Source organism: Balaenoptera physalus (genome assembly GCF_965194825.1).
Source record: "Balaenoptera physalus genome assembly, chromosome: 2".
NCBI lineage: Eukaryota > Metazoa > Chordata > Mammalia > Artiodactyla > Balaenopteridae > Balaenoptera > Balaenoptera physalus.
In genome coordinates this window covers 153,357,781-153,370,082 of record NC_138883.1, presented here as the reverse complement: position 1 = coordinate 153,370,082, position 12,302 = coordinate 153,357,781, and the positions used below count along the sequence as shown (strand labels likewise).

The window sequence follows — 12,302 nt, the reverse complement described above, 5'->3', positions numbered from 1 at the left end:
ATGAATAGCAGGAAGCACTTTTTTTCCTGCATCTGTCAATGTTTTCCGTGTCTTTGGAGATGCAGTAAATATCTGTTTCTCACCGTAAACGCTCTGGTGTGGAGCTTCTGTGGAGCTAATCCACGCTTCCATCTCGGCATGGCCTAGGGGACCCAGGGACCACAGAGCCCTCATCCCAGCCTCGCCTGCCTCCCCTGATATGTGTGGCCTTACACCTGCTCAGTGCCCACTGTCATAAGGGTAACACGTCTTCTTTTTAATATGTTCACGGGTATATTTGGAAAGACACTTTCTGCGAGCATGTTTCCAACGGAGCAGAAAAACAGAGAAATCAGTCAATCATTCCTCGTAAGGAAAGACTGTTCAGTTTGAAGGTATCTTTAATAACCAGACAATTAACTGTGATGCATGCTCAACTGCCAATAGGAGAGGGGAAAAAAAAGCAAACAACCCAGCAACCCCTGTTTCATTTGCATTTGTTTTTGACAGTTTATGAATAAAGAGGTTAAGTTCTGTCCAATACTCATGAAGGTCAGAGAATATATTTTTTCTTCTTTTTAAATATATACATGTATATATATTTATCCATATTTATACATATAGTTACCATCCCATGTTTTTGATTACGAAGGATAATTTGTGGTTAGACCAGATGGCCAGATCAAATCCCGGCTGCAGGGGTCACTAGTTTGATGAACTTGGCAAATTGCTCCAATTCGCTTTGCTTCATTTATAGGTGGGATCACAGTGATGCCCACCTCAGGAGGTTTCATGAAAATTCGATTGGAAATGTCCATGAAACTTTCTCTGGAGGCAGGCATTTAGGAACTGCAGCCACACTAGTGGCAACGAAAAAATAAATCTTTGGTTAAAAATATTAACTCGTTTTTTTAAAAAGCTATAAACACGTGAAACCACTGGTAATTTCACAATGGGGAACGGTTCCTGTCTAACTGCACCCCTGGCTTCTCACCATCCCCACACCTCCCTCTCTGGTCCCCTCTGTGTGTGGTTTTGCTACAGAAATGGGACTGACTACCTGCAATCTATTGCTTCCTTTCATCAAGCAGTGCTGTGCTCTGTATGTTGCTGTATGTCCGTAAATACAGATTTGGATTAGCTGGTCATTTATGGGCGCCTGATAGCTTACTGCATACAGGTAACAGGATTTATCTGACCAGTCTCCTACTGACAGCCCTTAATGGCTTTTATTTCCTTTTTGTTTTTTCTGTAATGACCATCCCTACTTTTCAGTTTTTGTAGACTTGACCTCTTGTAGGACGAATTCCAGGAAGCTGAACTGAGCAATCAAAGGATCCACCTTGCTAAGATTTTGTGTCTGGGCTGCCGAATTCCCCTCCAAAATCTATCTTGACAATTTACACCTCCACAAACAACTCATGAGGGCGTCCACTTCCCCATAGATTTTCAATCTTTGCCAATTTATTAGCCAAAAATTATCTTTTCATTGCGATAATTCATTTAGTTTTTATTGCTAGTATAAGAGGGTCCAGTGAGGTTACATTCATAGAATTGTATCATCAGGTGCTGTAGAAAGTGGGAGACAGCAAACCACCGTGACATACTAAGTGGACTCCACGTTCCCTGATCACAAGTAGCATTTCTGCAAGAGGCAAGCCCTGAGAAGTCTCCTTGGACCCAGGATTCAAAGGGAAGACAACACACTCACGGTGGAAGAGGCCATGGGTGGGGCGGTGAATGGATTGTGACACGGGGAGGGCTGGTGCCCGCAGAGGGTATGGACGAAGCTGGAACAGCCTTCGGGGCAACCGCCACAGAGTCCCCCTTTAGTGTCGAGCAATGATTGTGAACCGTGAGGGCTACACACCTGAGGGCAGTGGTCCAACGCCCAGACCAGGAAAGGAACTCCCACCCCACAAACACATCCGTCAACAGAGCACAACCTGACTCACCCGTCATCGCCGTTCTCCTTCTCTTTGCCTCATGTTTGGAAGCAGAACGGATGCCCTTTGGACCATGTAAGCCCCAGGATCTCTGGATAATTGAAAGGATGTCTCAGGAGGGTGGCAATCCTTTGCCATAGACTCTGTGCATGAGGGCATGTCGACATTGTCGTCAATTTGCTGGGAAAGAAAGAAAAACCAAGCTGGTGAAGCGTAACTAGTGTCATTGAAAGAAAATTTCACATGATTACTGGCCTTGTGGAATTCTTGCTTTGAGAATGTCCTATTTACAGCCTCCATCCATTTTTCCTGGGCTGTTTCTCTGGTTCTCGAGACGGGAAAGAGCTGTTTATACGTTGCTGATGTTAACTGTTGTCGTGAATATTGGAAACATCAGTGAAGGGAAAGAACTAGAGGGAGGGAAATGGAAATGCAAAGTGAAGCAACATCTTGTTTTTAAGACTTTTTTGTTTACTTCCATACTCACCAATACATTTTTAAATCAATTAAACGATAAAAACATTATAACATGTTTAGAAACCTTTTAAAACATTAATAGATCCCTAAGGGAGCCTAGTAACCCCCAACTTCTTTTGGGCTTAGAAGCTCCAGAATGTGAGCTAGAAGTTGGTGGGATGGGCTGGGGGACAGGACTCAGTCGTTCCACAGGAGACCCAGCAAAGGAAGGGCTTCTGAGCAAGGAGAATGCCTGTGGTCAGATTATTCTTTTTTTATTGGAATACAGCTGATGTACCATATTATATAAGTTTCGGGTGTACGACATAGTGATTCACAATTTTTAAAGACTGTAGTCCATGTATAGTAATTATCAAATATTGGCTGCATTACCTGTGCTGTACAAAATATCCTTGTAGTTTATTTATTTTATACATAGTAGTTTGTACCTCTTACTCCCCTACCCCTATCTTGCCCCTTCCCCCTTCCCTCTCCCCACTGGTAACCCCTAGTTTGTTCTCTATATCTGTGAGTCTGCTTCTGTTTTGTTATATTCACTAGTTTGTTGTACTTTTTAGATTCCACATGTAAGTGATATCATACAGTATTTGTCTTATCTCTGTCTGACGTATTTCACTTAGTATAATGCCCTCCAAGTCCATCCATGTTGCTGCAAATGGCAAAATTTCATTCTTTTTTATGACTAATATTCCATTGTATATATACACCACATCTTCTTAACTATTCGTCTGTTGATAAACCCTTAGGTTGCTTCCATTTCTTGGCTACTGTTGAACAGTCTAGCTATCTGATCCATACTCACAGCTGGAATTGAGACAGCAAGGACTGTATCATTCAGAAAACAAGTTTACCTACTTTTGACAAAACGTAAACCTTGAAACCACATTTCTAAGAAGAGTCAAAAGTCTGATTTCAAATGGCAGCATGAATACTTACTGGTCAGAAGCCTTGAGCACACTTGATCCTCTTTCAGGGCCGAGCAAACATGCACTGAACACCAGCTTTGTGCCAGGATGTAGTGTGGGCACCAGTATTTTTAAAGATGAGAATGAAACAAACGATCTCCTTCAAGAAGCAGCCAGAGCTCTGTAAAGGGATGCAGATGTATAAACAGAAAAGTGTAATTCAGCATCAGGTAGAAGCATGTAATGACAAAGGCAGTTCAGCAGAGTGGTTAAGATCAGAGGCGCTGAAGAATAGCCAGGTTCCAGTTATTAGCTGTGTGACTTTGGGCAAGTTGCTTACGTTCTCTGTGCTTCACTGCTTCATCTGTAAAATGGAGATAATAATAGACCCTACCTCCCAGGTCTGACTGAGGATGAAATTAGTTGATACATACGAGCAAGCAGAACAGAGCCTGGAACATAATGAGTCCTCAGGAAGTGTTAGCGGTTTTATGTTCATAAACAGCTCCCAACCTCAGCCTCCTCATCTGTGACATAAGAATTATGATCACAGCCCACCTTCAAAGGATGACCATGACCGGGTGGGGATACGCAAAGGCTCGAAGCATCGTCAAGACTGTTCAAAGGCAAAGTGTTACTTGAATAATAAAGTTCCCCACCAAGGATCGTCACCACAGAAAAATAAGGTGTGAGTTTGTGAATTACATCACAAGGGCCACCTGCCTTAACTTTTCACAGTGTTGCACTTTGTGCTTTTACAAGTGTTCACTGGTGATGAGGCCAAAATTGCCGTGTGATGGCCGGCCCGCACTGCTTCCCATGTCACAGGTTTTGTTAAACAGAAGCAAGTAACAAATACAAATCCAGCGCACACACGACGCACAACAAAATCCTTTCACCTTCCTAAAGATATGGGATCCCGGGAACACACGTGCCTCTGCCCGGCAGCCGATGAACCATGTGTGTCCAGCATCTAAGGATTAGGACCACGGTAATGGATTTTCCCCACCACAGAGTCAGGCCCAAAACAAAGTCCTCACCACCAAATGGAGGATTCGCATGGACAGAGCGGCAGAACTAAACCTGCTGACTTCGTCAACTGCCTCCATCATTTGCCGGACTCACCAGCCAGCTCAGCTGATTGGGCAGAGAAGTCCCATCTGGTGCCTAAAATCTACCCACCCTGACAAACGACCCCTGACAACACTTGATCAAATTAAAGGATACAGCCCATCTTTCCTCATTCACAGGCCTCCCCTTCCAGGCCCCTTTTCTCTGTCTTTCCTATTCTGAATCACCTGGGAAAACCTCTGAGGATGCACTTCCAGCTTGAATGCATGGGCTATTCACTTCTAAAGCCACCCTAATGCTTTTCAGTAAAACTTTAAAAAAAATAGCAGACGATAGACGAGGACATAGTGAACACACAGCGCTTACCTGGCTCCATCAAAGATGCTCTGACCCTGTGAAAACAGGATTTTAGTTAATGTTGCTCTGTTAACACCACTTCGAATGGTACTAATCAGTAGAAAATAAAGTAAGATTTGTGTCACATTAAATGTCATTGTTCTAATCATTAGATCCTGGCATCTGAAAATAAGAGAAGAGAGAATATTTTTTCCTCTTTGCTGTGAATGACAAGCCACGAGCTGTCCCTCTGATTGACTAACAGCTGTTTAATAAATCACATGATAGGATAAAGCTCATCTTTCCACCTAACTTGGCAGCTCATGTCTATCCCTAAATGCCCTGCTATCATGATGCCATATCCTATTATTGGCATAGCCACGAAATTCCTAAACAAGTCTGTAAAACTGATGTTTCTTTTTATCTCTCCCAGTTATTGAATTTGGAATGTTTCAGGTTACTAAGAACATCAGGCAAGGAATGATTAGGTATCATTTCTAAGTGTCACACCAAATGCTTAAGGAATACCTCTTTTTTGTTGGTTTGGTTTGGTTTGGTCATTTTTTTCCCACGTCTATAAGTGATACTGAAGACACGAAACACCGTGGTGTCTGTCTTCCAAGAGCTCATTGAATGAGCATAGTGGGATCAACATTCTGGAACAATTGGAGCAGGGGAGACAATGCAGTGCTGCGTGATGGTGGGTTTCAGGATGAAGAACATCCCTAAGAGCTGGCGTGATCAGGGAGAGCTTCCTGGGGAGGTGTTCCCACCGGCCAGTCACCCCCTGGATGAGAAGAGGAGAGGGACGTGAGTTGCTGACAGGATCACCATGGGCAAAGTCAGGCGAGTGCCACGGTCCATCGCTGGAGGCCCCCGAGAGGCAGGTGAAGCGTGGAATCTGGTGCATTGTGATACACGGGGTGATTGAAAATGTTTGAGCAAGGAGACAGATGAAAGTAACTTTTTTTTAATAAATTTATTTATTTATTTTGGCTGAGCTGGGTATTCATTGCTGCGTGTGGGCTTTCTCTAGTTGCAGTGAGCGGGGGCTACTCTTAGTTGCGGTACGCGGGCTTCTCATTGCAGTGGCTTCTCTTGTGGAGCATGGGCTCTAGGTGCGCAGGCTTCAGTAGTTGTGGCACGCGGGCTCAGTAGTTGTGGCTTGCGGGCTCTAGAGCGCAGGCCCAGTAGTTGTGGCGCGTGGGCTTAGTTGCTCCACCGCGTGTGGGATCTTCCTGGACCAGGGCTCGAACCCGTGTCCCCTGCCCTGGTAGGCGGATTCTTAACCACTGTGCCACCAGGGAAGTCCCAAAAGTAACTTTTAAGGAAGATTAATCTGGCTGTAGTGCACAGAATGGGGGGAAATGGGGAGAATCTGTTTTGGCCATTTATCTGCGAGGCTGAGGCAACGATTCTGGGGTGACAGTCACAACCTCTACTAAAAAGACATCTAGAAAAAAACTGAGGGAAAATAACAGGACTCGGTGATCTGAGTAATAGTAAAGATATCTTTGGGGGCTTGGAATATATGGTTCTCGGTGTTTTCCACAGAACCAATGAATTTGAGTTGGCTTTGGCCGCTGCACTTAAAGACTGAAGGAAGCAGAGGCTTTAGAAGGAGGCCCTGCACAGACTTCCTAAAGGACTAACACGGTTCCTTTGCGGAAAGCTCCTTACTCACATCCCTGCTATTCCATGTTTAAATAAAGTATACTTCCTTATCATTCCGTGAGCTTCAACCACACTACAGATGCCGCAGGAAGAACCCCCCTTTCTCTGCATGCTCACTCCCAGAGCTGCCGACTCCATACCTCTTGTCAGGCCAGAATGACCGATGGCCTGGATGCGGACACAACACCCGTCTCTCCATCACGACGCCTTCAGCGCCCTCGGTCAGCACATCCTGCTACCGGCAAGCCAGTCTCTCACGGGTTGGGTTACAACGCTTAACAAAGCAGACCCGGTATTATTCTCATGGAACACAGAATCCAAAATAGCCCTTTATAGCAAAGCACATTTAAAAGGTTTCTTTTCAAAATGTTCTCCCAACTACTGAAAACAACTTTTTTTTTATTACTTTTTATAGTGCAGCATAGTACTTATAACTTTGTTCACTCATATATATAAAATGCCATTCTAATGAAAACAATAATAAATCAATCTTTGTGGTTGGAGGCCTTTTAAATTTGGCAAAGTTTGGGGCCTTAAATGTATTCACCTGGCTGAGTCATGCTCAGGATGGCAGAGTTTCTAGAAAGGACACGTTACTACCTCTGATGGCTGAATCCTGGAAACAGGCAGTTATGCCCAAAAACCAAATGCTAGAATATTGTCTTAGGGCCTTTTAAGGAATGAAAAGACAGTTAATAGAGTACATGATACCAAATATAAATTATCCACTGCTGCACCTCCCTTAATGAAAACGGAGGAATGAAAACAAAGGTAGAGACCAGGACTAAAATAATAAAGTAGTTTTACTTGTAATTCTTGTTTTCTGGCTATTCTCATTTGGTAAATTTAAATGCTGGAGGCTTCTAATCTGTCAACTCTCCCTATAAATTCTCCATTTGGTGAACTCTTACATAAGTGTTTGCAGGAATCAGTCCAAATATCTTAGGAGACTCTACACACCTATTTATTTCTTTTTAAAATAGTAAGAAATAATATTTTAAAAACCAAATACTATTTCTTAAAAACCAAAGGCTCCACATTTTAAGATCAAGAAGGGAAAGAAATGTTTACAGTGCAAAGAATCCCAGATATCTCTCGAGCACTGATATACTCTCAATCATTGTATTTCTATCAGCATAAATATTTCAAGAATTTATTTACGAAGTAGATCAACATGACCTCGTTAACGGACACTAATTTGTTGTGATGTCCAGAAAATGCTGACAAGGTGCTAGAGCCGTTGGTGTTTCCTCCTGATGAATGAAGGGGACAGAAATAGAGTTTCTTGGTAGTGGGTGGCGCGTCCCAACACATGCAATCACTTCCTTCCATTGCAGAAGGGGAAGTGCCGATTCACATTGCTCCAGAGAAATAAGATGTACAGAGGGTTTTTTGGGGGAGGAGGTGGGAGTGGAGTAGTGGGAAGAGGGTTCCATAGAATCAACATGGATGACAAGACTCGAGTGACTAATACTTAGTGTGTCTTGGGTTACAGCTCCCAACAAGCTGATTGCCATCAACAATCAACAGCTCGCACCAGAGATGCTGCTTCTGTTTCACTAGAAGCTGTTTCTTATCACATGGTTGATGTTCTTTATTGCTTGTTTCAACAACTCATCATACAGAATCTACTGCATGTCAGGCACTGTGATAGACTCTGGAATTGTAGCCGTGAGCTAAAAAGACAAAAATATCTGTCCTTGCAATCTGCTATTAGCACATTGAAGCTATGCTGCTTTATGAAATGGGATATTATAATCAGACTTCCTACATTTTTAGGTTAAAATTAAGATTTGAGTTATGTTTTGACCTCATAAGAAGCCCTAAATGACAATAGAGTGAACAGAATGTATATTTCTCACTCAAGGAGTGGTATATGTAGCTTAACTAGTAATGATCAGGCATCATTCCATCCCCTGGGCAAGTTCTGTTTCTCCAGTCCTGTTTAGGACCTCTATGAGGGAAGTTCTTTCTATTCCTCTGGAAGTAGTATGGGATGCAAACACAACTCTTGGGAATTTTGCAGCCATTTCATCACCATGAGGGAAACCAACAAGACAAAGATGAGCCATGGGGGTGGTTAAGCAAACCCCAGAGAAACACACAGAACTGGAGCCAGGGTTCTACTCAATCCATACTATAGGAATAATGTCCAATTCCTACAGTTAATGGATTGTATATTTTCTTTTAATAGACGATGGTCAGTACCAAATTACTGACCACATAGAAAAGAGTAATTTGATCGTTTCATTTTTATCTGTCCATATTACAGTATGCTGAAACTTATATCACTTGCAACTATTTAAACCTATAAGGAAAATGTTTATATGTCGGTTTAATAAGGATTGCAAGGTTGCAGTTAGCAAAATAACAGGGTATAACAGTGAAAAACACATGAAGATAACTGATCAATAAAGCATCACAAAACATCCTTTCCAAAGCAAAATTATCTGAAAATTGACTTTTTTTTACTTATTTGAATAGCTTTGTCATTTTTCTCAAAATAGTGATCAATGACAAATATCTTTTATGTTTCTATGATGAAGTATGTATTGTTGAATTAAGTAATAATTGCATCATAATTTCCAATGATTTTCTTTCTTGATGCTATACCTCTGATGAAGTTTATTTTGTTTGGATTTTAAAAATCCCCTCAGGGTAAATGTTTAATATTTTTTTAAAATAATGTGTTTATACACATGTTTTAACAGAAACATATAGCATTTTAATAGAAACATACATATGCACACGTACTTAGAGATTTTAACTTTTAGGACATTAGAATTTATTAGGACTTCTTATTGTCTTAAAGAGTTTCAGTAAACATACAAAAGAAAATGAATTAAATTACAGTAGGTGGTGAAACTTTATAGTATATAGTCCATAGACGTACCGTCTGGCTGCATGTGGAGAGGAGCAGAATATAGCTTTAACTGGTATGTTCTGGTCTGAACAGATGTTTCCAAACCCACATGGAGGATATGAATCTCTGAAAATAACAAACCAGTTCCAGGGGCAACATTAAAATTATCAGCAACAAATGACTATTCACTAAAACTAATAAAAGCATCAAGACAGAAAGTCAGAAGTGTTTTATAAGGGGAGTGGGTCATAATATACCCTTTAGAACATGTGATAGGTGCCCGATAAATATGTATAAATGCAGCCACACTCACAATCATGTTAAGAAAAAATGTCCAAATCCTGGAAGTGAGGCAAAAGGATGGTTATTTGTGTGTGTGTTTATGTGTTATGTATGTGTTTATGTACGCATTCCGTTCTGGTCATGCCCGTGAATTGGTAAGTGATCCTGCCATTTACATGTCATCGTCCTGCTGTTTAACCTGCACTGACCAAATCCCTCCCTCTTCAAGTGTGACTACCATCCAACATCTTGTCTGTAAGTGCTACCCCAAATTATATAAAAGCAAAAATCAGAGAGGAATCCATAAGATGGGGAAAAAAGAAAGGGCAGAAAAATGATCACAAGTAAAGATTTACATTTGTTTTATGTGTGTTTTGTTGGGGGCTTGCTCCCTACAGGAATGAAGTAAATGAAGTAAAGGAAGAATAAACTCCTCTCTGGAGTGGTGGCCCCCAGGCTGAGGCCGGAAAGGGGTGGGTGTGGCTGCTGAAGGAGGAGGAGTCTGGGAGGGCAGATTAGAAAACCCCGTGTAAGAAAAGCCTGGGAATCTGGAGAAAAGGAAATGCAAGTTCAAAATTCTTGAGTTAAAGGGGTTTTAGAGCCTAATTAAGTTGACTGGCTTCACTCATGCAGAGGCTCACAAATTTTAAATGATTTCTCCAAGGTTAAAGAGTTCAGGCTTCTTGCTGCTCTGTGAGGTTCTCACTTCCCGAGCTCTCTGAGTCCCTGTAGGGGTAGAAGGGAGTTGGCTGGGAAGATGCAGATGAAGATCTGAAGGAGTTTGATAGCATACTGGAAAGAACATTGGCCGCATGGTTTAAAAGGCATCATTTTCTAAAAGAACTGACAGTTCATTGAAGGCACACTTGGAGGGAAAGGAGGGTTCAGTGGAAAAGTGGGGAGCTGTGCTGATGACATTGGAGCCCAACCCAAGACACTGTGTGTGTGTGTGTGTGTGTGTGTGTGTGTGTGTGTGTGTGTGTGTGTGTTTCTCCGTGAGCCATGTTCTTAGAACAGAGCCCAGCCTTGATGTGGGGAAGGACAGGGACAGGGCGGGGACAAGAGGTCAGGGGGTGGGGAGGGGCCAGCCTGGGAAAGTGGGCTTTGTGCTTCCCACTCTCACCAGTGCCCACAGCCTTCTCCCTGCACTGGTCCAAGCCAGGCCTCACGCTGCTCCACGGGGCACTTCCTGGAGCTCTGCATGCCCCGCCCCCAGGGGGCAGGTCTTTAGGGGAAAATGTCCCCAAGTCCTTGGGACAGTGACAGCAGGAGTCCACAGAAGGGCAGCAGAACACGCCACCCCAAAACATGACTAGGCGTTCAGCACCTGCCATCCCAACATGTACCACTTTGATGTACTGATTACATTGAACTGAAGGTACTTGAAAGGCCGCAGATGCGGGGCGAGCTTCCCCTGAACGCCCTCATCTGCCTGAACACAGAGCCTCGAAGGAACTCAGGGTCTTAGGTCCCCTCCTGGGAGCTTCACCACCAGGAAGACTGACGCTTGTCCCAGGAGAGGAGCCTAGAAGTGGCCCCCACCCCCAGACAGACCCCGTCACCAACTGCCATCCTCCCCTCCGTCCTCTAAGGGCCACTCATCTTCCCTGGAAAGCATGTTCTCTCCCCGGAGAGGCCTGCATCCCTCCCCTCCCCCTGCCAGGACGGTACTTAAGCCTGAATTCTGAGCCACCCCAAGAGCCCCTCACTTTCTGGGGCATCTCCCACGTGGACACGAGGTGGACACGTGAATACAGCTCTGTGCGTGGTTCTCTGGATAATCTGTATCTCATTACAAGGGTCACAGCCGAGAACTCAGAGACCTACACCAGGTACCACTAGGAACAGAGCTGGCCTGGCCCTTACATTCAGGACCACTTGCCTCCCTGGGTCGGGGGAGGGGGCGGTGGTCATCGCCCTCCACCTTCCCCCAGGTCCCCACAGCATGTCCATCCAGTGTCCCATGCCCCCCCCCACCTCCACCCCACTCCTTCCTTCCTTACCTGGTGTGAGTCACGTGCAAACAGAGAGGCCTGAGTAACACACCCCAGCTGCCCACTCCTGGCCTAATACCATTCCTGCTAATGCGAGTAATATTACTCTATTTCAAGACACACGGAGAAACACTAAATCTGTTTATGGAAATGTGTAACTTGACAGCCTCCATCCCTGTGGGCTGTATCGCATGACGTGAAAATCTCTATTATGACACACGCATGAGAGGCTCTAGAGAGTTTTATTCCCGTGCAGTTGTGCCTTCGTCCCTCAGCAGGTGCCTTTGGGCCCTGACTGTTGTCCAGCTGCCCCACCTGCATTTGTAGCAGAACCTCTTCTCATCGTGATTTTAGTGTTTCGTGGACGTGAAACCCTTCTCTGCAACAGATCAGTAAGATTCCCTGAACGTGTTTATCTCAGGTTCCTGGAAGTTTAGGAATGGGATTCCCTGATCCCGAGCCCCCAGTTCAAAACAGGAACCAGTGAGCATAGAGACGCCCTCTGCATCCTCATCTAATTAATTTCACCAGTTTCTGGTAGGGAGTCAACTGCAGCACAATTCTGGCAATTTAGCTGGATTTTAGCAATTTGCCTGAAGTCTTCAAGGGAGGGGGGCGGGGAATGTGGCAGTGTTTCGCCCCCATTGGGCAGTAATTCCCCAAACACGAATAATCCCTCCAACTTGATTCTCTGGGGTCCTCTTTGGACTCACTGTGCAGCCGTCTAGATGGGGTGGCATCAGACTTCACCACGTGTAACCCTCCAGGAACGAAG

At 44.0% G+C, this 12,302-nt stretch overlaps 1 long non-coding RNA gene across 4 annotated transcripts in view; it reads right to left on the bottom strand.

Moving 5' to 3' along the window:
• Nucleotides 1-10,975, bottom strand: part of LOC309655265 — a 41,297-nt gene extending 30,322 nt beyond the window's left edge. For 2 of the 4 annotated variants that reach the window (XR_014260723.1, XR_014260724.1), the window contains exons 1-2: nt 3,339-10,975; nt 1,935-2,105 (exon numbers count right to left, since the gene is read on the bottom strand). This is a non-coding gene — a long non-coding RNA (uncharacterized lncRNA). The remainder of the gene's footprint in view (nt 1-1,934; nt 2,106-3,338) is intronic. The other 2 variants (XR_014260725.1, XR_014260726.1) reach the window with 2 other exon arrangements.
• Between the last annotated feature and the right edge of the window lie 1,327 nt (nt 10,976-12,302).